Raw genomic sequence first — 27,005 nt, 5'->3', positions numbered from 1 at the left:
ACGGGCCCAGCCGCTCTGCGGCATGTGGGATCTTCCTGGACCGGGGCACGAACCCGTGTCCCCTGCATCGGCAGGTGGACTCTCAACCACTGCGCCACCAGGGAAGCCCAATAGGTTGGCTCTTGCTATGCATCGGGCGAGCGGACCTGAGTTCAGTTCCATAAGCTTAACATCTGGGATATATATACACAAATACTGTACAGAAAGACCTTGGAAAGGATAAGTGCCACACCAATAAGTTACCTCAGGAGATGGGATTGAGAGCAAGGAACAAGAAGATTTTCATTTGTCTCTTTTACATATTCTGCCTTGTTTGAATTTGTCACGATGAGCATGAATAATTCTGTCATTCTGAAAAGATAAAAAAAAGTCAACTCAAGTGCCACCTTCTCCAGGAAGCCTCAGGGGCTGAAGTAAGGACTCCTCCTTAGCATTGCAGTCAAATTTTGTTCCTTCTGCACTTCAGCACTTGCCACTTGAAGAGAATTAACTGTTCTGGTTGTGAGACAGGAAGGAAGGGGGCAGGGCACAGCCTTTAAAAGAATGACACAGCCATCGAGGATACAACAAAAACTGGTTAGAACCTACTAGACCCAAGATGGTGGATGATTTGACTTCCAGTGGACCTCAAGCCTCATTATACGCTCACTGTAACACATTAGCATATGCTAAATGACACGCCCACAGGCGCCATGACAGTTCTGAGGTGGACCATAAAAGGCCAAAAAGTGGGCAGTGGCCCAATTCCTGGAAATCCCCACCCCTTCCCCAAAATAGTTGGACTAATCCTTCCATTCATTAGCCTATGAAACTACCCAGCCCATAAAAACTAACCACCCCATATTTCAGGGTGCTTTTCGCCTTTTGAGACTAACTGCATTCTATCTATGGAATGTGTATCTCTCTCAGTAAACCTGCTTTTACTTTACTATGGCTCACTCTTGAATTCTTTCCTGCACAAAGCTAAGAACCTTCATTTGGCTGCCCATCCCAGGAACTTGCCCCAAGACCTGGGACATGACCATCCTCTCATGCCCCATTTTCCCGTAACCTCTTTACAAGGGGTATTAATAAATCTACTTCTAGCCTATCACTTTGCCTCTCGCTGAGTTCCTTCTGCACCAAGATATAAGGAACCTGAACTTCAATGAGTCCTGAGACAAGTTGTGGGATTTCAGTTAGAAGATTGTGGGTTCAAGTCCCATCTGAAGGAGTGTGGTTTCAGTTGTGCTGGAGGGCAGAGGTTGTTCATTTTGTCTCTCTCATACTCAGCCTATAAATGGAACTTAGTAATATAATCTGGGGAATGAATGAATGGGGACTGAGTGAGTAAATAAATGAGTTCAGCTATGCCCACAAGCAACACTGGATCCCGCCTGGCTTTGCCCAAACTCACCCTATGGAGATTGGCTAAATGACAAGAGTGGCCATTTGGGGATGCTGGGTGCCCCCAAGGTGCCTGGGATTTATTACACTGCCACCAACACCTCAGCAACATGGATTTGCAAGTCTTAATTACATGCAGGGGACCAGCAGGAACAGCTCATTCGATAACTCTGACCCTAGAGACTCCAGTGTTATTCTTTGCCCCTTCTCTCTTGTTCTCTTGCCATCTCCAGCTCCCCAGGGAAAGCAGGGAGCTGAGGAGGCAAAGATGGATAAGAGATGTTCTTCAAACAGGGAGGGAGAGAGGGCTCAGGCTGCAGGGAGCTCTTCAACTTCAGCTTTAGACCTTAGGGCCTGGGGAAAATGTCTTCTTGTAATTTAAGGAAATGGCTCAGCCAGAGGTGATGGTGGGAAGCTGGGTCCTTGCCCAGTGTCAGCTCTGCATTACAAATGCCTCTCAAATCCCCCCAGGGGAAGATGGGATGTTTTTGATATGGTCTGTTCTCCCAGCTGAGGTGAGAGGCAGGGACTCCACCACAGTTTGTCTCTGCCAACCTCCCGAATTTCAGCTATTGGATCAGGATTTCACCTCTGGTTTTAGAGCATCTGACAGATGATCTCCCCTATACATCACTGTGGGTGAACAATTAAGAGACCAATTGAGAAAAAAAAGGAGGATGCTACATGAGCTCAACTGAAAAGCAGACAGAGGTTCAAATCCCAGCTTCACCACTTACCAGCTGTGTGGCCCTGAGCAAGATGATTGACTTCTCTGAGCTTCAGTGACACCATCTCTTTTTTTTCTTTTTAATTCTCCCACTGCCTGGTGCTTGGAAACTTTTACCCTCCCGAGATTCTGCCTTGGAAGTAAGGCATTATCATCACTGGGAATCCTCTTCTAAAATGCAAAAACCCCTTTAAAAGTCTCTAACTCAGCTTTGAACATTCAAGAATGGATCCATTTATCAGAGATAAACAACCAGTTGTTTAGCAGGGCCCTGATGATGAGAGACAGCAGACAGGCAAGGTTTGATTGGGGGAAAGAAGGAGGAAGAAGTTACTCCCAGAGGAAGGGAGAATAGGGTTGATGACCAAGAGGGTTCTGGGGACAGGATCCAGGCCTCAGTTTCCCCAACTCAAACACATAATATAGAGTAAACTTTATTGAGTATTTACTAGTTTTCAGGCATCATGCTAAGGGCACCACAGATTCTCTATTCATGTTTACAAAAACCCCATTTTACAGATGATGAAACCGAGGCCCTGGAAGGTTAAGTACTTTACTCGAGGTCACACTACCAGTATATGGGGGAGCCAGCTTGAAATCCCAGAGACTTTAGTTGACAACAGTGGATAATTTAAGGTTCTTAGGAGGCACGGGATCCTTATACAGAGTTGGGGAAAGGACATGACAAAAGGAGGGAGCAAGGTATGAAAAGAAGTCACTGAAAAATAAGCCCCAGCCACTCCCCAATTGCTGCAGGATCTGTCACCCTCTACAGCTGAGATCTCCATTGGAGACACAGCACCCTGGCTTGAGTGGGTCCCTGGGAAAGGCTGGCATGGACACCCTTCCCTCCTTCACTCCCTCTGGCCCCAGTTGGCCTAATGCCCTGAAACTGTTACCATGGAGACTTCCTCTTCAGTGGCCAGAGCAGGGAAGGGCTGGCACTGGATTGGGGGAGTGAGTGCTGGAGGCCCTGGGGAGGTGGTGTCAGGCTTTGCCAGATGGCTGAGGACAGGAGGCAAGCCCACCTCCATAAGGCAGGTCCCCAGTTATGCCAGGGTCTGCCAGACTCTCCTTAAAGCTGCCAGAAAAAAGAAAAAAAAAAAAAAACAATAACAACAAAAAACACAAACACCAATTTTTATCTGTCTTTAATCATGCCTTAAATACTTGTGCAGCACCTACTGTGTACTGGATATTATGCAGGGTCCTGGGATATGATTATAGGGAATTCACAGATCCTTTGAAGCTCATCCATGAGTCCCCCAACATAGAATAAGTCCCCCAATATAAAACAATATAAGAACCTCCAAGAGAGAGAATATGAATTAGCCCAACAAAAAGTTGCTCCTAGGTTGGTTTTTATTTTCAGGTTCTTTGATTGGCATGCTTATTTTCATATTAACATTAATAATAATAACAGTGATGGTAGTAGTAATAGCTAACATTTAATCGGCACATACTATGTGCTAAACATGAAGGAACTTGTATGCATCAACTTCTTTCATTTTAAGAATCGGGCTACGATGCAGGCATTGTTACTATTATGCCCATTTCACAGATAATGAAATTGAGGCTCAGAGAGGATCATTCATAAGCCCAAAGACAAACATCTGCTGTATCTCTTTCGCATTGCCACTATAACAATTTACCATAAATTTAGGAGCTTAAAACAATGCAAATTTATTCTCTTACAGTTCTGGAAGTCAGAAGCCCAAAATCTGGCTCACTGGGCTAAAGTCAAGGTGTCGGGAGGGCTGGTTCCCTGTAGAAGCTCTAAGGGGAGAATCTATTTCCTTGCCTTCTCCAGCTTCTATTGGCTGCCTGCATTCCTTCCTTGGCTTATGGCTCCTTCCTCCATCTTCAAAGCACATCACTCCAATCACTGCTCCCTGTTGCTATAGACAGGATGTTTGTGCCCCCCAAAATTCATATGTTGATACTGATCCCCAGTGTGGTGGTGTTTGGAGATGGAACATTTAGGAGGTGACTGGGTGATGAGGGTGGAGCTCTCATGAATGGGATTAGTGCCCTTATAAAAGAGACCCCGGTGAGTCCCTCACCCCTTTCTCCTTGTGATAACACAGCAAGAAGACAGCTATCTATGAGCAAGGAATTTGGCCCTCACCAGAAACCAAATCTTCCGGCACTTTGATCTTGGACTTCCCAGCCTCCAGAGTTGTGAGAAATAAATGTTTGTTGTTTATAAGCCACCCAGTCTGTGGTATTTTGTTGTAGTGGCCCAAACAGATGAAAACAGTTGTCATACTCCTTAACTCTGACCCTCCTGCCTCTCTAAGGATCCTCATAATTATATTAGGTCCCCCGGATAATCCAGGATAATCCCCCATCTCAAGATCTTTAATTTAATCACACCTACAAAGTCCCTTTTGCCATATGAGGTAACATTCACAGGTTCCAGGGATTAGGGAATGAACATATTTAGGGGCCATTATTATTCAGCCTACCATAACTAGAAGTGGCAGAGCCAGGAGTCAAACCCCCCAGATCTGCCTGACTGCAGAGACTGTTCTGTGAACTACCAGGCCAGCAAGAGCACCCCTGACACCTCATTCCCAGGGAGGAGAATGCCTGGGCTCTCCAACCAGCACACTGGGGGATTCTCATGAAGCTGGGTCCTAAACAAACTCAGTTGGTGGCCGACCTCCCAGACAACTGCCCTCATGCATCAGTCTGGAGCCTCTATTTAGCAGAACAAGGAAGACCGTGGGCTTTGAAGTCAGACAGTCCTGGGCTTTAATCTGCACAATGACCTCTACCATCTCTGTGACTTTGGGCATGCACTTTGCCCTCTCTGAGTCTCAGTTTCTCCATCTGTAAAGTGGGCATAATTAGACCCACCTCACAGGGCTGTTGTGCCAGTTAAATGAGCTTAGGGAGAGAATGGACTTAACACAGACCCAGCACAGAGGTGGAGTTCAATAGATAGGAATTATTATTATTATTATCATTTGATTACTATTATTGAATAGGTAGAACTTTGTCACCAGCCAGCCCTCCTTGAATAACCTTCTTTATACCGCAGATGCTCTCTTTGGATTTCACCTTGAAGATATTAGAAGTTAAAAAGTAAAACTCTCTCTGAGGGCCCAGACACTCCTCAGGGAACCCCAAGGGCAGACAAGAGAGCCCCAGTCACAGGTGAAAAGTTTAACAGAACAAAGGTGAAATGCTAACAACTTCCGGAGAGGAAATAATTACAAGATTTCCACCCTGGTTCCCAGTCCCATTAAAGAGATATGCGTTCTAAGAATCGGGATAGGGACTTCCATGGTATCTCAGTGGTTAAGAATCCACCTGCCAATGCAGGGGACAAGGGTTTGAATCCTGGTCCAGGAAGATCCCACATGCCGCGGAGCAACTAAGCCGGTGTGCCACAACTACTGAGCCTACGCTCTAGAGCCCGCGGTGCCACAAATACTGAGCCCACGTGCCACAACTACTGAAGCCCACACACCTAGAGCCCGTGCGCTGCAACAAGAGAAGTCACCGCAAGGAGAAGCCCGCGCACCGCAACGAAGAGTAGCCCCCGCTCGCCACAACTAGAGAAAGCCTGCGTGCACAGCAACGAAGACCCAACGCAGCCAAAAATAAATAAATAAAAATAAATTAAAAAATAAAAAAGAATCAGGGTAACAATGTATTTAACCTCAATCACAACATCTTTTCAAGATCCAGGTATGTGATGGGAAAATAAAACAAGAAACAATCAGACTTGTTTCAGCCCTGAAAATGCACTGAAGGCTGCAATTAAGAGGCCCCTGGAATAGTTCTATATGAATAGCCCACACCCCCCAAAAAAATATTTTGACAGTCAGGGCTGAATTATTCAAAAGACATTGCTCTTTATTTAAAGCAGAGCGTGGGTTTGTAAGAGATTGTTTTGTTTCCACTTTATTTCTTCACTGGAATCTTTACAGTCTGGATTTCATTAGTGTTCCAAAAATGTCACACTGCAGAGCAGGGGGAAATGTGGTAGCGACAGCTAGGATTCTGGCCGATGCACCTATATTTGACAAATGCCTGAGCCACTAGCCATATGCACATCCATTTCAATTAAGGAGTAGGAAGGACAGTTACCCTGATGCAGGCTGCTAATTTCATTGAGGGGACTCTAATTATTTTTCCTTTTTTTCTTCCTTCCTGACTAGAACAATTATATAAGAGTATTTCTATTTGCTAGAACTAAACACTAAAGTAAGAAATAATGGCAATGATTTCTCTCCAAGCTGCTCTGGATAGGATGAGTAAGGATCCAGGCACGGTTAAAACATTCCTAGGGGCTTCCCTAGTGGCGCAGTGGTTGAGAGTCCGCCTGCCGATGCAGGGGACACAGGTTCATGCCCCGGTCAGGGAGGATCCCACATGCCGCGGAGCAGCTGGGCCCGTGAGCCATGGCTGCTGAGCCTGCGCGTCCAGAGCCTGTGCTCCGCGGCAGGAGAGGCCACAGCGGTGAGAGGCCCACGTACCGCAAAAAAAAAAAAAAAAAAAATTCCTAGAAGAGTGGCATGAATTTCCTATGGCAGAATTCTTACACCTTTTCCGGGATAGTAAAAATAAAGCTCAGCTGACTATCTCCAATTGTGGTAGTGGTTACAGGACTACATGCGTCTAAACCCATAAAACCATGGGACCATGAACCAGCTCTATTATATAAAAATGAAAAGACATAATTACAGGGACTTCTCTGGTGGTGCAGTGGCTAAAAATCCGCCTGCCAATGCAGGGGACACAGGTTCAAGCCCTGGTCCGGGAAGATCCCACATGTGTCGGAGCAACTAAGCCTGTGCGTCACAACTACTGAGCCTGCGCTCTAGAGCCCGCTAGCCACAAATACTGAGCCCACGTGCCGCAACTGCTGAAGCCCACATGCCTTGAGCCCATGCCCCGCAGCAAGAGAAGCCTGTGCACTGCAATGAAGAGTAGCCCCCGGTCTCAGCAACTAGAGAAAGCCTGTGCACAGGAACGAAGACCCAACCCAGCCAAAAATAAATAAATAAATTTATGCTCTCCTTGGATTGATTAAAATTGATTAACAAACTAAAAAGTAAGAATAAAATTGATTAACAAACTAAAAAGTAAGAAAGAAAGAATGCTTGGAATCTGCCTACACTGGTCCCTGGAAGTATTTCTGCTTGCTGAAAAGCTTAATTCTCTAATTGCACATTCATTGAACAAGTACTTATTGAGCACCTCCTAGATTCAAGGCACTGTTCTAGGCACGGGGGAAACAGCTATGTATGAGATGACAAGGAATGTACATACAAGCAGGGAGAGGCAAACTATAAACAGAAAAAGTATATACACACAAGTCTAAGTACTATAAAGACAGTAAAATAAGATAATGGAATGCAGAGGGACTGAGTAAGTCCTCTCAGACAAGTCTAAGTACTATAAAGACAGTAAAATAAGATAATGGAATGCAGAGGGACTGAGCAAGGGGCTACTTTAGATAAGCTCTACTTTAGAGGGCTTGTCAAAGGGAGAGCCATTTGAACTGAGACTAGAAGGAGGAGAGGGACTAGCCAGAAAGAACAGCAAGTGCAAAGGTCCTGAGGTAGAAACAGAGATGACTGGTATGGTGTAGCTGAAGTCAAGTGATCCAGGGAAGGGGTATGATGAAGAAAGAGAGTGGGGAAAGATGAGATCGGGAAGGTGGAAAGGGTCAGGTCATTCAGTACTTTGTAGGTTGTAAGGTGAGCTTGAGTTTTATTCTAAATACACTGGGAAACCATTGGTGGGTTTCAAACAAGGGTGCAAAAGTAGAACAATTACTCCAGTGGGTCAAGGGACACTTTGGGAGGTGTGTTAGCTATTCTGTCACCATGGGGGGTACCAAGACCATTGGCCCACTATGTGTTAGACTTGTATTGGGGGTTGATTTTCTATAAGGTGGTATTGGATTTCCTTCCCATCACTGGGATGCTTCTGAACAATAGGATGCAAGATGACAGATTGGTCTGGGAAGCAAGGTCTGTAATCTATTCAACATATATTACCAGCGACTTATTCTAGGCACCATGCTAGAGACTGGGGACATAGCAGTGAAGAAAGCACAGCCAGTCTGTCACCACATAGAGCTCTGTCATTCATGCCAGAAAATGGCAGGGAAGGGAAGTACCAGAGATGTGACAGCACCAATGAGGAGCACCTAATGCAGACTTGAGGGGATCTGGGAGGCTTCTCAGAGGAGGTAAACTGAAGGATAGGCAGGAGGTGGAAGGGGAAAAGGAATGGCATTCCAGATAGACAGAATATCATGTGCAAAGGCCCAGAAGTCACAGAGGAAACTGAAGGGGCAGCATTACAACTTGACTAGACCAGAGAGTATGAGGGTGAAGCAGTCAGCAAAGCCTCATAAATCACATCGATGAGCTTAGAATTTATCCCAAGGGACACAGGGAGGCATGGAAAAGATGCAAGCCTCAGGAGGAGTAATTAGATCTGCATGTTAGAAAGATCAAACTGTCTTCAGGAAGATGGCAGTGTGGGAAGACGTGGAGTTAGTGTCTCCCCACAACTAGGGTGCCTGCTGGCCACTGGTGGGGAACTCTGATGCCCAAGGAGACGGGAGGAACCCCAAAGTGAACCGGTAGGACATAGGGGGACTGAGGGGGGAGGAGAAGTGGAGGCCAGACAGGCTCAGCACCCTTGAAGCCAGGGAGATCAGGAGATGCAGGCGGGAGGGACTGTCCGGGAAGAGCAGGAGAGGAGCGGAGGGTGATCACCTGGCCCACTCCGGCCACCCCACTCCAAAGCCCCATCCAGCCCGCATGGGTCCTGGGGCCATAGGAGGGAGGCCGGAGAGATCAGGAGAGGCACGCTGAGGGACCCTCCCAGACCCCAGACTGGAGGAGCAGGGGAAGAGAGGACAGCATTTGCTCTACCCACTCGAGCCCAGAAGTTTGCTGGGCTCCCAGGTGAGGTCCGTTGCCTTCTGAGACCAGGGATGGGGATCATGCCTGGGCCCCTTTTGTTCTTTGAGCCTAAGCCCCACCCCCCACAGCCCCCAGGGCCTTTTCCAGCCCTGTGGGTCCTAAGTATAAGCCATGCCCATCACCCAAACCTCGCCCTTGCTTAGGCCCCGCCCTCCACAGCCAAGGCCTTTGCCCCCCCCACCCTTTTTGTTTCTTTTCCCTTCTCCTCTTTTTTACTATTGTGGTACTGATGTACCTTCCAGTTGTTGATTCATCTACATTTTTATTTTTATACTCTTTCTAACATATCTGTTAGTTTCCTAGTCTAATTTTATTTTTTACCTTATCGTTCCCTTTTTTTGCTGACCCACCTGGCTTGCAGGATCTTGGTTCACAAGCCAGGGGTCAGGCCGAAGATCCTACAGTGGGAGCTCCGAGTCCGAACCACTGGACTAACAGAGAACCTCAGGGCCCAGGGAATATTCAATTGAGTGAGGTCTCACGGAGTTCCTCACCTCAGCGCCAGGACCCAGCTCTACTGAATAGCCTACAAACTCCAGTGTTGGAAGCCTCAGGCCAAATAACCAGTAAGATAGAAACACAATCCCACTCATTAACAAAAAAAAAAAAAAAAAAAGAGAAGGCAAAAAAATATGTCACAGATGAAGGAGCAAGGTAAAAACCTACAAGACCAAATAAATGAAGAGGAAATAGGCAATCTACCTGAAGAAGAATTCAGAGTAATGATAGTAAACATGATCCAGAATCTTGGCAATAGAATGGAGGCATGGATTGAGAAAATACAAGAAATGTTTAACAAAGATCTAAAAGAACTAAAGAACAAACAAACAAAGATGAACAGCATAAAAAAAAATATTCTGTGATAACCTACAATGGAATAGAATGAAAGAAGAGTATAGATACACACACATATGTATGTATGTATAACCGAATCACTTTGCTGTACAACTGAAACTAACACAATATTGTAAATCAACTATACTTCAATAAAAAATAAATAAAAATTAAACTTAAAGAAAGTCAAAAAAAAGATGAACAGCATAATAACTGAAATGAAAAATACACTAGAAGGAATGAATAACAGAATAACTGAGGCAGAAGAATGGATAAGTGAGCTGGACGACAAAATGGTGGAAATAACTGCTGAGGAACAGAATAAAGAAAAAAGATTGAAAAGAATTGAAGACAATCTTCAGAGACCTCTGGGACAACAAAAAACGCATCAACATTCAAATTACAGGGGTCCCAGAAGAAGAAGAGAAAAAAGAAAGGGTCTGAGAAAATATTTGAAGAGATTATAATCAAAAACTTCGCTAACATAGGAAAGGAAATGGTCACGCAAGTCCAGGAAGCACAGAGAGGCCCATACGGGACAAACCCTAGGAAAAACACACCAAGACACATATTAATCAAACTAACAACAATTATATTCAAAGAAAAAATATTAAAAGCAGCAAGGGAAAAACAAAAAATAACATACAAAGGAATCCCCATAAGATTATCAGCTTTTATCAGCTGATTTTTCAGCGGAAACTCTACAAGCCAGAAGGGAGTGGCATGATATACTTAAAGTGATGAAAGGGAAGAACCTAAAACGAAGATTATTCTACCTGGCAAGGATCTCATTCAGATTTGATGGAGAAATGAAAAGCTTTACAGACAAGCAAAAGCTAAGAGAATTCAGCACCACCAAACCAGCTCTACAACAAATGTGAAGGAACTTCTCTAAGTGGGAAACACAGAGAAGAAAAGGACCTACACAAAAAAACACAAAACAATTAAGAAAACAGTCATAGAAACATACATATCGATAATTACCTTAAACGTGAATGGATTAATTGCTCCAACCAAAAGACACAGGCTTGCTGAATGGATACAAAAAAAAGACCCATATATATGCTGTCTACAAGAGACCCACTGTAGACCTAGGGACACATTCAGACTGAAAGTGAGGGAATGGAAAAAGATATTCCATGCAAATGGAAATCAAAAGAAAGCTGGAGTGGTTACATTCATATCAGATAAAATAGACTTTAAAATAAAGAACGTTACGATAGACAAGGAAGGACACTACATAGTGATCAAGAGATCAATCCAAGAAGAAGATATAACAATTATAAATATATATGCACCCAGCATAGGAGCACCTCAATACATAAGGCAACTGCTAACAGCTATAAAAGAGGAAATCAACAGTAACACAATAATAGTGGGGGACTTTAACACCTCACTAACACCAATGGACAGATCACCCAAAATGAAAATAAATAAGGAAACAGAAACTTTAAATGACACAATAGACCAGATAGATTTAATTGATATTTATAGGACATTCCATCCAAAAACAGCAGATTACACTTTCTTCTCAAGTGAGCACGAAACATTCTCCAGGATAGATCACATCTTGGGTCATAGATCAAGCCTCAGTAAATTTAAGAAAATTGAAATTATTTCAAGCATATTTTCTGACCACAAGGCTATGAGATTAGAAATGAATTACAGGGAAAAAAACGTGAAAAACACAAACACATGGAGGCTAAACAATACGTTACTAAATAACCAAGAGATCACTGAAGAAATCAAAGAAGAAATCAAAACATACCTAGAGACAAAAGACAATGAAAACACAATGATCCAAAACCTATGGGATACAGCAAAAGCAGTTTTAAGAGGGAAGCTTATAGCTATAAAAGCCTACCTCAAGAAACAAGAAAAATCTCAAGTAAACAATCTAACATTACACCTAAAGGTACTAGAGAAAGAAGAACAAACAAAACCCAAAGTTAGCAAAAGGAAACAAATCATAAAGACCAGAGCAGATAAATGAAATAGAAACAAAGAAAAGAAAAGCAAAGATCACTAAAACTAAAAGCTGGTTCTTTGAGAACATAAACAAAATTGATAAACCATTAGCCAGACTCATCAAGAAAAAGAGGGAGAGGACTCAAATCAATAAAATTAGAAATGAAAAAGGAGAAGTTACAACAGACACTGCAGAAATAAAAGCATCCTAAGAGACTACTACAAGCAACTTTATGCCAATGAAATGGAAAACCTGGAAGAAATGGACAAATTCTTAGAAAGGTATAACCTTCTAACACTGAACCAGGAAGAAACAGAAAATATGAACATACCATCACAAATAATTAAATTGAAACTGTGATTAAAAATCTTCCAACAAACAAAAGTCCAGGACCAGATGGCTTCACAAGTGAATTCTATCAGACATTTAGAGAAGAGCTAACACCCATCCTTCTCAAGCTCTTCCAAAAATCGTAGGGAAGGAACATTCCCAAACACATTCTATGAGGCCACCATCACCCTGATAACAAAACCAGACAAAGATACTACAAAAAAAGAAAATTACAGACCAATATCACTGATGAATATAGATGCAAAAATCCTCAACAAAATACTAGCAAACAGAATCCAACAACACATTAAAAGGATCATACAGGGCTTCCCTGATGGCGCAGTGATTGAGAGTCTGCCTGCCGATGCAGGGGACACGGGTTCGTGCCCCGGTCCGGGAATATCCCACATGCCGCGGAGCGGATAGGCCTGTGAGCCATGGCCGATGAGCCTCCGTGTCCGGAGCCTGTGCTCCGCAACGGGAGAGGCCACAACAGTGAGAGGCCCACGTACCGCCAAAAAAAAAAAAAAGGATCATACACCATGATCAAGTGGGATTTATCGCAGGGATGCAAGGATTCTTCAATATACACAAATCAATCAATGTGATACACCATATTAACAAATTTAAGAATAAAAACCATATGTTCATCTCAATAGATGCAGAAAAAGCTTCTGACAAAGTTCAAAACCCATTTATGATAAAAAAAAAAAAACTCTCCAGAAAGTGGGCATAGAGGGAACCTACCTCAACAAAATAAAGACCATATGTGACAAACCCACAGCAAACATCATTCTCAATGGTGAAAAACTGAAAGCATTTTCTCTAAGATCAGGAACGAGACAAGGATGTCCACTTTCACCACTAACATTCAACATAGTTTTGGAAGTCCTAGCCACAGCAATCAGAGAATAAAAAGAAATAAAAGGAATACAATTTGGAAAAGAAGAAGTAAAACTGTCACTGTTTGCAGATGACATGATACTATACATAGAGAATCCTAAAGATGCCACCAGAAAACTACTAGAGCTAATCAATGAATTTGGTAAAGTTGCAGGATACAAAATTAATGCACAGAAATCTCGTGCATTCCTATACACTAATGATGAAAAATCTGAAAGAGAAATTATGGAAACAATCCAATTTACCACTGCAACAAAAAGAATAAAATACCTAGAATAAACCTACCTAGGGAGACAAAAGACCTGCATGCAGAAAACTATAAGACACTGATGAAAGAAATTAAAGATGATACCAACAGATGGAGAGATTTACCATGTTCTTGGATTGGAAGAATCAACATTGTGAAAATGACTATACTATCCAAAGCAATCTACAGATTCAATGCAATCCCTATCAAATTACCGATGGCATTTTTTACAGAACTAGAACAAATCATCTTAAAATATGTATGGAGACACAAAAGACCCCAAATAGCCAAAGCAGTCTTGAGGGAAAAAAACGGAGCTGGAGGAATCAGACTCCCTGACTTCAGACTATACTACAAAGCTACAGTAATCAAGACAATATGGTACTGGCACAAAAGCAGAAACATAGATCAATGGAACAAGATAGAAAGCCCAGAGATAAACCCATGCACCTATGGTCCACTAATCTATGACAAAGGAGGCAAAGATATAAAATGGAGAAAAGACAGTCTCTTCAATAAGTGGTGCTGGGAAAACTGGACAGCTACATGTAAAAGAATGAAATTAGAACACTCTTTAACACCATACACAAAAATAAACTCAAAATGGATTCGAAACCTAAATGTTAAGAATGGACACTATAAACCTCTTGAGGAAAACATAGGAAGAACACTCTTTGACATAAATCGCAGCAAGGTCTTTTTTGATCCACCTCCTAGAGTAATGGAAATAAAAACGAAAATAAACAAATGGGACCTAATGAAACTTCAAAGCTTTTGCACAGCAAAGGAAACCATAAACAAGACGAAAAGACAACCCTCAGAATGGGAGAAAATACTTGAAAACGAATCACCGGACAAAGAATTAAACTCCAAAATATATAAACAGCTCATGCAGCTCAATATTAAAGAAACAAACAACCCAATCCAAAAATAGGCAGAAGACCTAAATAGACATTTCTCCAAAGAAGACATACAAATGGACAAGAAGCACATGAAAAGCTGCTCAACATCACTAATTATTAGAGAAATGCAAATCAAAACTACAATGAGGTATCACCTCACACCAGTTAGAATGGGCATCATCAGAAAATCTACAAACAACAAATGCTGGAGAGGGTGTGGAGAAAAGGGAACCCTCTTGCACTGTTGGTGGGAATGTAAATTGATACAGCCACTATGGAGAAGAGTATGGAGGTTCCTTAGAAAACTAAAAATAGAATTACCATATGATCCAGCAATCCCACTACTGGGCATATACCCAGAGAAAACCATAATTCAGAAAGACACATGCACCCCAATGTTCACTGCGGCACTATTTACAATAGCCAGGTCGCGGAGGCAACCTAAATGCCCATCGACAGACGAATGGATAAAGAGGTGGTACATACATACAATGGAATATTAGCCATAAAAAGGAATGAAATTGGGTCATATGTAGAGACGTGGATGGATCTAGAGACTGTCATACAGAGTGAAGTAAGTCAGAAGAGAAAAACAAATATCATATATTAACGCATGTATGTGGAACCCAGAAAAATGGTACAGATGAACTGGTTTGCAGGGCACAAATTGAGACACAGATGTAGAAAACAAACGTATGGACACCAAGGGGGGAATACCGCGGTGGGGTGGGGATGGTGGTGTGCTGAATTAGGCAATTGGGATTGACATGTATACACTGATGTGTATAAAATTGATGACTAATAAGAACCTGCAGTATAAAAAAACAAGCAAATGAAAAAACAACTAAGACTAAACTTTCTTTGGGTTATTTGTATGGAAATATGTTAATATAAATGTTTCAGACATTACATGAAATTTCTAAAAATCTTATATGTTCTGGTATAATGTTATAAGTCATAATTCTAGTTATTACTTTAAAATGTATATCTCAGGAATAACTAAATTTCCTTGTCAATTGCATTATTATGAAGTTTCATCAAATCTTTAACCGTGGTCATTTTTAAGTCTTTTGTCATTTACAGACAGTTCTGGGTGTATTCTGATGCTTCTGCAAAAATGTTCCTATAAAAGGGTTTCATTCTCAAGGAATTCATGGAAAAGACTCTGACAAGTACAGGTTTCTGGTAACTGACTATACTACTGAAGTGAATGAATAAGTATTTTCAGAACTAATGGAAAACTGATGAATTCATAAAAGTGCTAACAAAAGATCAAGATGAAAAAAAATTAATTACATGGGACTGAGTGAACTGATGAGGATGATTATAATTTCTGTGAGTTTCTGTTTGAATAAAAAAAAAATCCCACAAGGACTCAGAAGCAAAAAATATACAAATCAATTTTCACTGCAAAGTAAAGGAGCTGTTACAGGGGAGGATTACTGGACTGAATGTCAATATTATGACATAGTATGAGTGTGTTTCGTAATTGCAATCATTGTTGCTTTTGTTGTGGTCATCCATTTACAATGCTTGGTGTCAGTTTATTTATCTCTTGTAAAAATAAAATACAGTGTGTGTTAAAAAAAAAAATCAGAACTCCACATGCAGATCAAGAAACCCTGTCATACACGGCACTTTTTAATCAAAATCTCCAAAAGCAAGGTAAAAAAAAAAAGAAAAAAAAATATTAACATGAATAAAATCTGTTTGTCTTTTCTTCTGTTAATCTGTCTTTTGCGGTTAATTACAGTTCTGCATGACGGAACTTAAGAGGGTAGAAGAAAAGTTTTCTTCCCCTACAATTCCAAGACCACAAGCTCCTATTGCTCTGCCTACTGTAGGACCCAGCAGAAAGAGGAGTGGCCTGTAGGGGAAAAGGATGCAGTGTCAAGCAGGTATCAAGAGAATGAAGATACCTAGATAAGTGGTGGCTCAACACTAAGCTTATCCAGAAGATCATATCACTTGCCCCCATTTTATTAATGGATCTTTTATGACAATCAAGTGATATGCTGCATATAAATGACCTTTGAAAGCTCTGAAGAGTTATACAAAGGATAAATTAAACAGACCCTTATAATTACCATTATTTCATCCAAAAGCTACCCACAACCTCAATGATCTGAGAGATGAAGAATCAGGAATAGAGGAAGAAAGCTCTGAGAACACTCCAAAATGTTATAAAAGCCACCTGATAAAGGAGAAACCCCAAATATTCACTCAGAGCCTACAGACTCTTTTTTTTTTTTTTTGCGGTACGCGGGCCTCTCACTGTTGCAGCCTATCCCGCTGCGGAGCACAGGCTCCGGACGCACAGGCTCAGCGGCCATGGCTCACGGGCCCAGCCACTCCGCGGCATGTGGGATCTTCCCGGACCGGGGCACGAACCCGTGTCCCCTGCATCGGCAGGCGGACTCTCAACCACTGCGCCACCAGGGAAGCCCTACAGACTCTTGATTTACACACAATTCACACTAAAAGTTACCAGGTTTCCCATTTTCACAGGAGATTCAAAATTCCAATGTAGAATAAGAAGGATGCTGCTTAGGTGTGACGGACGATAGACAGAGACAGAAAGAGGGGAGCTCTAAAGGCAAATAACAACCCTTACAGTCTGGGGCTAATTAGCGTTAAGGGCAAACAGCTCTCCATTCCTCAGTCAGGGAGAAATCACGGAACAGTGAAAAGAAAAGAGTGGGGAACCATCTAGAACTATGGTTGCATCTAACCTCTACCACTGACAAACTCTATGAACTTTGGCAGGTGATGGCACCTCCCTGAGTGTGGCAGTTTTAAAACATGTCTACAAATTCTTTAATACTTCCCCCTTCAAGAGGTAGAGCCTAATTATCCCCTTCTAACAAATAGAATAAAGCAGAATTGACAGTGTCCAACTACAAAGACTAAGTCAAAAAAGGCATTATGGCTTCCATCTTGGTGTCTGTCTCTCCTGGACCATTCTATGTTGTGAGGTCATTCATACAGGCAGCTCTATGGAAAGATCCATGAGGCTAGGAACTGAGGCCTTCCGCCAACAATCATGTGAATGGAAGTAAATTTTCCAGCATCAGTCAGGCCTCAGATGACTGCAGCCCCTGCCACATTCTGAGTGCACCCTCATGAAATCCTCAGCCAGAACCACCCAGCTAATCTGCTCCTGAAACACTGACCCTCAAACTATGAAAGACCATAAATGTTTGTTGTTTAAAGCTGTTAATTTGATATACAGTGACAGACAATGAATACACTAAGCCACAGTTTCTCCATCTGTAAAATGAGAATAACAGAGAACAGGGAACACAAATAAGTATATGTAAGATGTCTAGCAGATGCTTGGCATGTGGTAGTAGGTGAATATACGTTAGCTTCTTCTCCCATCTGCCCCTCAGCTACACCTGAGAGTATAACTTCAGAAAGAATGGATAACTGAATTTTATAACATGGAGAAAGTTAAATTGTTTCTGTACCCTCTTTTTTATATTTTTGGATTTTATTTTTTTATACAGCAAGTTCTTATTAGTTATCTATTTTATACATATTAGTGTATACATGTCAATCCCAATCTCCCAATGCATCCCACCATCACCACCCCCTGCTGCCCCTTGGACACCCCCTTGGTGTCCATACGTTTGTTTTCTACATCTGTGTCTCAATTTGTGCCCTGCAAACCAGTTCATCTGTACCATTTTTCTGGGTTCCACATACATGCGTTAATATATGATATTTGTTTTTCTCTTCTGACTTACTTCACTCTGTATGACAGTCTCTAGATCCATCCACGTCTCTACATATGACCCAATTTCATTCCTTTTTATGGCTAATATTCCATTGTATGTATGTACCACCTCTTTATCCATTCGTCTGTCGATGGGCATTTAGGTTGCCTCCGCGACCTGGCTATTGTAAATAGTGCCGCAGTGAACACTGGGGTGCATGTGTCTTTCTGAATTATGGTTTTCTCTGGGTATATGCCCAGTAGTGGGATTGCTGGATCATATGGTAATTCTATTTTTAGTTTTCTAAGGAACCTCCATACTCTTCTCCATAGTGGCTGTATCAATTTACATTCCCACCAACAGTGCAAGAGGGTTCCCTTTTCTCCACACCCTCTCCAGCATTTGTTGTTTGTAGATTTTCTGATGATGCTCATTCTAACTGGTGTGAGGTGATACCTCATTGTAGTTTTGATTTGCATTTCTCTAATAATTAGTGATGTTGAGCAGCTTTTCATGTGCTTCTTGTCCATTTGTATGTCTTCTTTGGAGAAATGTCTATTTAGGTCTTCTGCCCATTTTTGGATTGCATTGTTTTTTTAATATTGAGCTACATGAGCTGTTTATATATTTTAGAAAGTGATCCTTTGTCCATTGATTCGTTTGCAAATATTTTCTCCCGTTCTAAGGGCTGTCTTTTCGTCTTGTTTGTAGCTTCCTTTGCTTTGCAAAAGCTTTTAGGTTTCATTAGGTCTCATTTGTTTATTTTCGTTTTTATTTCCATTACTCTAGGAGGTGGATCAAAAAAGATCTTGCTGTGATTTATATCATAGAGTGTTCTTCCTATGTTTTCCTCAAGAGGTTTATAGTGTCCAGTCTTAACATTTAGGTTTCAAATCCATTTTGAGTTTATTTTTGTGTATGGTGTTAAAGAGTGTTCTAATTTCATTCTTTTACATGTAGCTGTCCAGTTTTCCCAGCACCACTTATTGAAGAGACTGTCTTTTCTCCATTTTATATCTTTGCCTCCTTTATCTTAGATTAGTTGACCATAGGTGAGTGGGTTTATCTCTGGGCTTTCTATCTTGTTCCATTGATCTATGTTTCTGCTTTTGTGCCAGTACCATATTGTCTTGATTACTGTAGCTTTGTAGTATAGTCTGAAGTCAGGGAGTCTGGTTCCTCCAGCTCCGTTTTTTTCCCTCAAGACTGCTTTGGCTATTTGGGGTCTTTTGTGTCTCCATACATATTTTAAGATGATTTGTTCTAGTTCTGTAAAAAATGCCATCGGTAATTTGATAGGGATTGCATTGAATCTGTAGATTGCTTTGGGTAGTACAGTCATTTTCACAATGTTGATTCTTCCAATCCAAGAACATGGTAAATCTCTCCATCTGTTGGTATCATCTTTAATTTCTTTCATCAGTGTCTTATAGTTTTCTGCATACAGATCTTTTGTCTCCCTAGGTAGGTTTATTCCTAGGTATTTTACTCTTTTTGTTGCAAAGGTGAATGGGATTCCTTCCTTAATTCCTCTTTCAGATTTTTCAGTTTTGGTGTATAGGAATGCCAAAGATTTCTGTGCATTAATTTTGTATTCTGCAACTTTGCCAAATTCATTGATTAGCTCTAGTAGTTTTCTGGTGGCATCTTTAGGATTCTCTATGTACAGTATCATGTCATCTGCAAACAGTGACAGTTTTACTTCTTCTTTTCCAGTTTATATTCGTTTTACTTCTTTTACTTCTCTTATTGCTGTGGCTAGGACTTCCAAAACTATACTGAATAATAGTGGCAAGAGTGGATATCCTTGTCTTGTTCCTGATCTTAGAGGAATGCTTATCAGTTTTTCACCATTGAGAATGATGTTTGCTGTGGGTTTGTCAAATGTGGCCTCTATTATGTTGAGGTAGGTTCCCCCTATGCCCACTTTCTGGAGAGTTTTTATCATAAATGGGTGTTGAACTTTGTCAAAAGACAACCCTTCATTTTTTGTATTATCTTTGTCTGGTTTTGGTATCAGGGTGATGGTGGCCTCATAGAATGAGTTTGGGAGTGTTCCTTCCTCTGCAATTTTTTGGAAGAGTTTGAGAAGGATGGGTGTTCTCTCTTCTCTAAATGTTTGATAGAATTCACCTGTGAAGCCGTCTGGTCCTGGACTTCTGTTTGTTGGAAGATTTTTAATCACAGTTTCAATTTCATTATTTGTGATTGGTCTGTTCATATTTTCTATTTTTTCCTGGTTCAGTCTTGGAAGGTTATACCTTTCTAAGAATTTGTCCATGTCTTCCAGTTTGTCCATTTTATTGCCATAGAGTTGCTTGTAGTAGGCTTTGTATTTCTCCGGTGTCTGTTGTAACTTCTCCTTTTTCATTTCTAATTTTATTGATTTCAGTCCTCTCCCTCTTTTTACTTGATGAGTCTGGCTAATGGTTTATCAATTTTGTTTATGTTCTCAAAGAACCAGCTTTTAGTTTTATTGATCTTTGCTATTGTTTTCTTTGTTTCTATTTCATTTATTTCTGCTCTGATCTTTATGATTTCTTTCCTTCTGCTAACTTTGGGTTTTGTTTGTTCTTCTTTCTCTAGTTCCTTTGTAAGGTTAGATTGTTTATTTGAGATTTTTCTTGTTTCCTGAGGTAGGCTTGTATAGCTATAAACTTCCCTCTTAGGGCTGCTTTTGCTGCATCCCATAGGTTTTGGATCGTCATGTTTCCGCTGTAATTTGTCTCTAGGTATTTTTTGATTTCCTCTTTGATTTCTTCAGTGATCTCTTGATTATTTAGTAACGTACTGTTTAGCCTTCATGTGTTTGTCTTTTTTACATTTTTTCCCCTGTAATTCATTTCTAATCTCATAGCGTTGTGGTCAGAAAAGATGCTTGATGTAATTCCAATTTTGTTAAATTTACTGAGGCTTGATTTGTGACCCAAGAAGTGATCTATCCTGGAGAATGTTCCGTGTGCACTTGAGAAGAAAGTGTAATCTGCTGTTTTTGGATGGAATGTCCTATAAATATTAAATCTATCTGGCCTATTGTGTCATTTAGAGCTTGTGTTTCCTTATTACTTTTCTGTCTGGATGATCTGTCCATTGGTGTAAGTGAGATGTTAAAGTTCCCCACTATTATTGTGCTACTGTTGATTTCCTCTTTTATAGCTGTTAGCAGTTGCCTTATGTATTGAGGCGCTCCTATGCTGGGTGCATATATATTTATAATTGTTATATCTTCTTCTTGGATTGATCCCTTGATCATTATGTAGTGTCCTTCCTTGTCTCTTGTAACGTTCTTTATTTTAAAGTCTATTTTATCTGATATGAGTATTGCTACTCCAGCTTTCTTTTCATTTCCATTTGCATGGCATATCTTTTTCCATCCCCTCACTTTCAGTCTGTATGTGTCCCTAGGTCTGAAGTGGGTCTCTTGCAGACAGCAATATATACGGGTCTTGATTTTGTATCCATTCAACAAGCTTCTGTCTTTTGGTTGGAGCATTTAATCCATTCAAGTTTAAGGTAATTATTGATATGTATGTTCCTATTACCATTTTCTTGTTATGGGTTTCCTTTTGTAGGCCCTTTTCTTCTCTTGTGGGAGTACTTCCGACTTAGAGAAGTTCCTTTCGCATTTGTTTTAGGGCTGGTTTGGTGGTGCTGAATTTTCTTAGCTTCTGCTTGTCTGTAAAGCTTTCGATTTCTCTGTTGAATCCGAATGAGATCCTTGCCAGGTAGCATAATCTTGGTTGTAGGTTCTTCCTTTCATCATTTTAAATATATCGTGCCACTCCCTCTGGCTTGTAGAGTTTCTGCTGAGAAATCAGCTGTTAACCATACAGGAGTTCCCTTGTATGTTATCTATTGTTTTTCCCTTGTTGCTTTCAATAATTTTTCTTTGTCTTTAATTTTTGTCAATTTGATTACTATGTGTCTCAGCGTGTTTCTCCTTGGGTTTATCCTGCTTGGGACTCTCTGCAGTTCCTGGACTTGGGTGGCTATTTCCTTTCCCATGTTAGGGAAGTTTTCGACTATAATCTCTTCAAATATTTTCTCGGGTCCTTTCTCTCTCTCTTCTCCTTCTGGGACCCCTATAATGCGAATGTTGTTGCGTTTAATGTTGTCCCAGAGGTCTCTTAGGCTGTCTTCATTTCTTTTCATTCTTTTTTCTTTAGTCTGTTCCGCAGCAGTGAATTCCACCATTCTGTCTTTCAAGTCACTTATCCGTACTTCTGCCTCAGTTATTCTGCTATTGATTCCTTCTAGTGTAGTTTTCACTTCAGTTACTGCATTGGTCATCTCTGTTTGTTTGTTCTTTAATTCTTCTAGGTCTTTGTTAAATATTTCTTGCATCTTCTCGATCTTTGCCTCCATTCTTTTTCCGAGGTCCTGGATCATCTTCAGTATCATTATTCTGAATTCTTTTTCTGGAAGGTTGCCTATCTCCATTTCATTTAGTTGTTTTTCTAGGGTTTTATCTTGTTCCTTCATGTGGTACAAAGTTCTCTGCCTTTTCATTTTGTCTGTCTTTCTGTGAATGTGGTTTTCTTTCCACAGGCTGCAGAATTGTAGTTCTTCTTGCTTCTGCTGTCTGCCCTCTGGTGGATGAGGCCATCTAAGAGGCTTATGCAAGCTTCCTGATGGGAGGGACTGGTGGTGGGTATAGCTGGGTGTCGCTCTGGTGGGCAGAGCTCAGTAAAACTTTAATCCACTTGTCTGCTCATGGGTGGGCCTAAGTTCCCTCCCTGTTGTTTGTTTGCCCTGAGAGTCCTAGCACTGGAGCCTACCCAGCTCTTTGATGAGGCTAATGGCAGACTCTGGGAGGGCTCACACCAAGGAGTACTTCCCAGGACTTCTGCTTCCAGTGTCCTTGTCCCCACGGTGAGCCACAGCCACCCCCTGCCCCCGCCTCTGCAGGAGACCCTCTAACACTAGCACGTAGGTCTGGTTCAGTCTCTTATGGGGTCACTGCTCCTTCCCCTGGGTCCCGATGCACACACTACTTTGTATGTGCCCTCCAAGAGTGGAGTCTCTGTTTCCACCAGTCCTGTCGAAGTCCTGCAATCAAATCCCGCTAGCCTTCAAAGTCTGATTCTCTAGGAATTCCTCCTCCTGCTGCCGGACTCCCAGGTTGGGAAGCCTGCCATGGGGCTCAGAACCTTCACTCCAGTGGGTGGACTTCTGTGGTATAAGTGTTCTCCAGTTTGTGAGTCATCCACCCAGCAGTTATGGGATTTGATTTTATTGTGATTGCACCCCTCCTACCATCTCATTGAGGCTTCTCCTTTGTCTTTGGATGTGGGGTATCTCTTTTGGTGAGTTCCAGTGCCTTCCTGTCGACGATTGTTCAGCAGTTAGTTGTGATTCTAGTGCTCTCGCAAGAGGGAGTGAGCGCACGTCCTTCTACTCCGCCATCTGAACCAATCTCCTGTACCCTCTTTTAGAGAACAAAACAATTTTAAAAGGGGGTGGTGAGTCTTGGAATGACTGCCATTAAAATCATCCTCAGTAAAGTAGAAAAGTTTTAATAACACACTAGCAAATAGAAGCACAGCGCATGACCTCAGACAGATCTAGGTACCAGGTATCAGCTCTGCCACTTTACCAGCTGTGTACCCTTGGGAAAATCACTTAACCTCTCTGAACCTCACGTTCTGCATGTAAATATAGATGACCTCGGAGTGTATGTTTCAGTCACCTGGAAAATGTACTAATTTAGAACTCCTACCTTGGGGTTCCAGATCAAAGGGTCAGTTGTTGCGAAGGCCAGAGCTGATTACCTGGCAAATGTTGTTCCTCCAGTCACCTGCAACCAACACATGCACACACACACACAAACACATGCACATACACACACAACTAGGCAGTATGCTGGAGGGTGAAGACAGATATATTGCATTCTCTTTTCACTTCAAGACTGCTTTTGGTATTCATTTTAATAAAACTTCACTCTTATAAAGATGCTGGGATTGGAGTCGGGGAGCCCCATGTATAACATGACTTGTCTGAGCCCTTCCCCTGTTAAGGTTGGTCCCATTTCTGCAGTAATAAGTACATCTCCTGCCTTCTCTCTCCCACCCCCGAAAAAAGAGCCAATGCGTGTCTGGGAGTGTTTGGAGGTGAGCAGAATGAAGCCAGGGAGGTGAACTGTAATTAAAACACAGGTGGGGAAAGCAAGAAAGAGCTCCTTTAACATTCAAATGGAGAACCTGGCTGCAAGGAACCTATGTTTTGAGCCAGGTGGGCTGGGGGCTTTGTTAGTGAGGCACTGGGAAGCAATGGAGGTGGGTAGAGAGAAGCTTTGGTTTCAGGAAGGTTAAAGAACCTGGTTTGTGGGGTGGGGGGAATCTCAAGAACACAGAGGGACCCCCCAAATTCCTCTCCCCATGTCTGGGGTGAAATTTTTAAAAATTACTGTGGTGCTCCAAGGACAATGGTGCTTCAAGAACAAAGGACGACCCTGCCTGAAAAAGTTTCAGCGTTACACCCCCTACCAGACTCTTAATTGCCCTCCCCACTATGTTGCAATGGTTATGAAATTCCTGAGCCCACCTGGGCGACCCCCACCTGAGCGACGGGGACCTGTCCCAAATAAGGAAAGGCATATGCCCTGTCCCACTCCCACACTATAGAAGGAAGGTATATGCGTCTCAACCAATCAGTAAACGAAATTTTCACTTCAGACCATTCCTTTGTTTTCTGGCTATAAAAACTGATCAGTAGCACATGTTTGGGCTCGACTCTCGCAGATTACTAGGAAGTCGGCCTGCTGTTCTGGCAGCGACCCTTCCCTCTAATAAATTCTAGCTTCTTTACATTCTGCCTTGTGTCTGGAAATTTCTTTTCCAACCCGCGTTAGGACCACAACAATTACTATTACCTACTTGAGATGTATGTTCAAGGACACAGAGAATAATAAATGCCCCCAACAGCAGATTAAGAAATAAGCATCCCCAATATATCTGAAGGCTCTTGTATGCCCCTCCTCAACCATACCCCCCATCGACTCCACAGAGGGAACATCTGCTCTGAATTTGGCGTTTTCAGTCTCATGTGTGTCTCTATACTTTTACTACCCATGTATGTAATGTGTATCCCTAACCTTACTCAACTGTTTTGCATAGTTTTAAACTTTATAGAAATAACACTCCATATGCATTTTGGGGCAACTTGTTTTTACTGCTCTCGACATTATGTTTTTTGGAGGATTCACCCATGTTGATTCACAGAGCCTGAGCTCATTCATTTTCAGCAGCATGAGTCTAATGTATATATCCAATTTCCTCTTGATAAGGGGCTAATTTACATCCCCACTCCCAAATACATTGTGAAAAAAGATTATAAAGGGAAATGGAATTAAATATTGAAAGCGCCTGTTTTTCAGAGCGTTGCCATATGAAAAGAGCCAAACGTTTTTCATATCTACCTCAGAGGGTTTCTGTAAAGATTAAGGAACATGATGATAATAATAAAAGTGAACATTTATCAGGTGGTTACAGCCTGCCTGGCTGCAGGCTAAAAAGCTTTGCATTAATTGTGCATTTAACCTTTAGCACAACTTTGTTGATGGAGCAGCTCATGTTTTCCCATTTTACAGATGAAGACACTGAGGCTCAGAGAAAGGGGAAGCGACTTACCTGAAGACAAATTGCTCCGAGGAGGCAAGAGTGGCACTTGAACTAAGATTTCTCTGAAATGCTTAACTCTAGACCCCATGCTAGAAATGGGCTCAGGGCAGAGTCTGGCACAGAACAAGCACTTAATCAATGGTAGTTGTTATTATCGGTAATAATGAACCATTTTTGAGCCAGGCAGTATTAGCAGAACTGGCATTAATTATTCAGCTCACCTGGGGAGAGTGACTTGCAGTATAGCCTGTATTTAAATTAAGAGGAGGGAAATAGATGACCTCCTCTTAGGAGGGGGTCAACCTTTCCCATAATCTGATTCTAATTATACCCCCAGGGAGTGCCCTAAATCCATAAACATTGGGAAGCTGCACCACTGTGATTCAAAATCTGTGTTATGCAATCTCTTTTCTCTAGGCTCACAGTTCAGGGTGAAGAAACTGTACACTTGTTGCAGGCATGAGGTATAATACTGAATCCTCCACGTGTATTAACTCAGTCAGTCCTCACAGCAACCAAGGACACACCAGAAACTGAGGATCAGGGATATCAAGCCACTTACCTAAAGTCACTGGGATAGTTAGTGGCTCTGGTATAATACAAAATATATACTTGGTCTCTGGCCCTGGTTCCTTACACAGAGCTCCTAAAACTCTTGTAATTTCCTGAGTGATAGGGGTGCTAGGAGCATCTTTTGTGGTAATATTGGGTTGGCCAAAATGTTCATTCGGGTTTTTCCGTAAGGGAAAATGAACATTTTGGCCAACCCAATATTTGGTCTTAGTCCCGTTTCTGACACAGAGCTTCTAAGACCCTTAGGATCTCTGGAGTGTTAAGTGTGTCTTTTTATGCTGATGAGATGACAGCTGGCTGGGAGCCCCTAGAGAGCTTCAGGATGGGCACTGGTCATGGAAAGATCAAGGCATAATTAGAGGGTTGGAACTTTCAGTCCTAAACCTCCTCCCAACCTCCAGGAAGGGGAGAAGGGCTGGAGATATGAGTTAATCATCAAAGGCCAATGATTTAATCCATCATGCCTGTGTGATGGAATCTCCACAAAAACCCCAAACAGCAGGGTTCAGAGAGCTTCCAATCCCTGTGCTGGAAGGGTGGCACACCCCAACTCCACTGGTGCAGAAGCCTCTTCATCTGGCTGTTCCATTGACTAATTGACATATGTTACAATGTGTACAGTGTTTCATGCAATGAAACCTATCAATATCAGTTTATAAAGTAGAACTCACAGAACCAGAGAGAAGGGTGGTTGCCAGGGGCTGGGGGCTGAGGAAAATGAGGAGATATTAGTCAAAGGATATGAAGTTTCAGTTATAAAATGAATAAGTTCTGGGAATCTAATGTACAGCACTGTGATTATAATTAATAATACTGTATTGTCTGCTTGAAATTTGC

The 27,005-nt window shown here is 41.9% G+C and overlaps 1 protein-coding gene across 3 annotated transcripts in view; it reads right to left on the bottom strand.

Annotated features, from left to right (window-relative positions):
* RPH3A (rabphilin 3A) overlaps positions 1–27,005 on the bottom strand; it is a 286,320-nt gene that overhangs the window by 233,311 nt on the left and 26,004 nt on the right. Inside the window, exon 1 of one of the 3 annotated variants that reach the window (XM_049698397.1) lies at positions 244–344. The exons of the other annotated variants lie outside the window; for them this stretch is intronic. The gene's annotated coding sequence lies outside the window, so the exon portion shown is untranslated. Of the gene's footprint in view, positions 1–243; positions 345–27,005 lie in introns of those variants that run through there. 3 annotated transcript variants of the gene reach the window in all.

The sequence above is a fragment of the Orcinus orca genome, chromosome 15 (genome assembly GCF_937001465.1).
Source record: "Orcinus orca chromosome 15, mOrcOrc1.1, whole genome shotgun sequence".
Taxonomy (NCBI): domain Eukaryota; kingdom Metazoa; phylum Chordata; class Mammalia; order Artiodactyla; family Delphinidae; genus Orcinus; species Orcinus orca.
The sequence above is the reverse complement of the archived record's forward strand: the minus strand, read 5'-3'. Positions and strand labels throughout refer to the sequence as shown.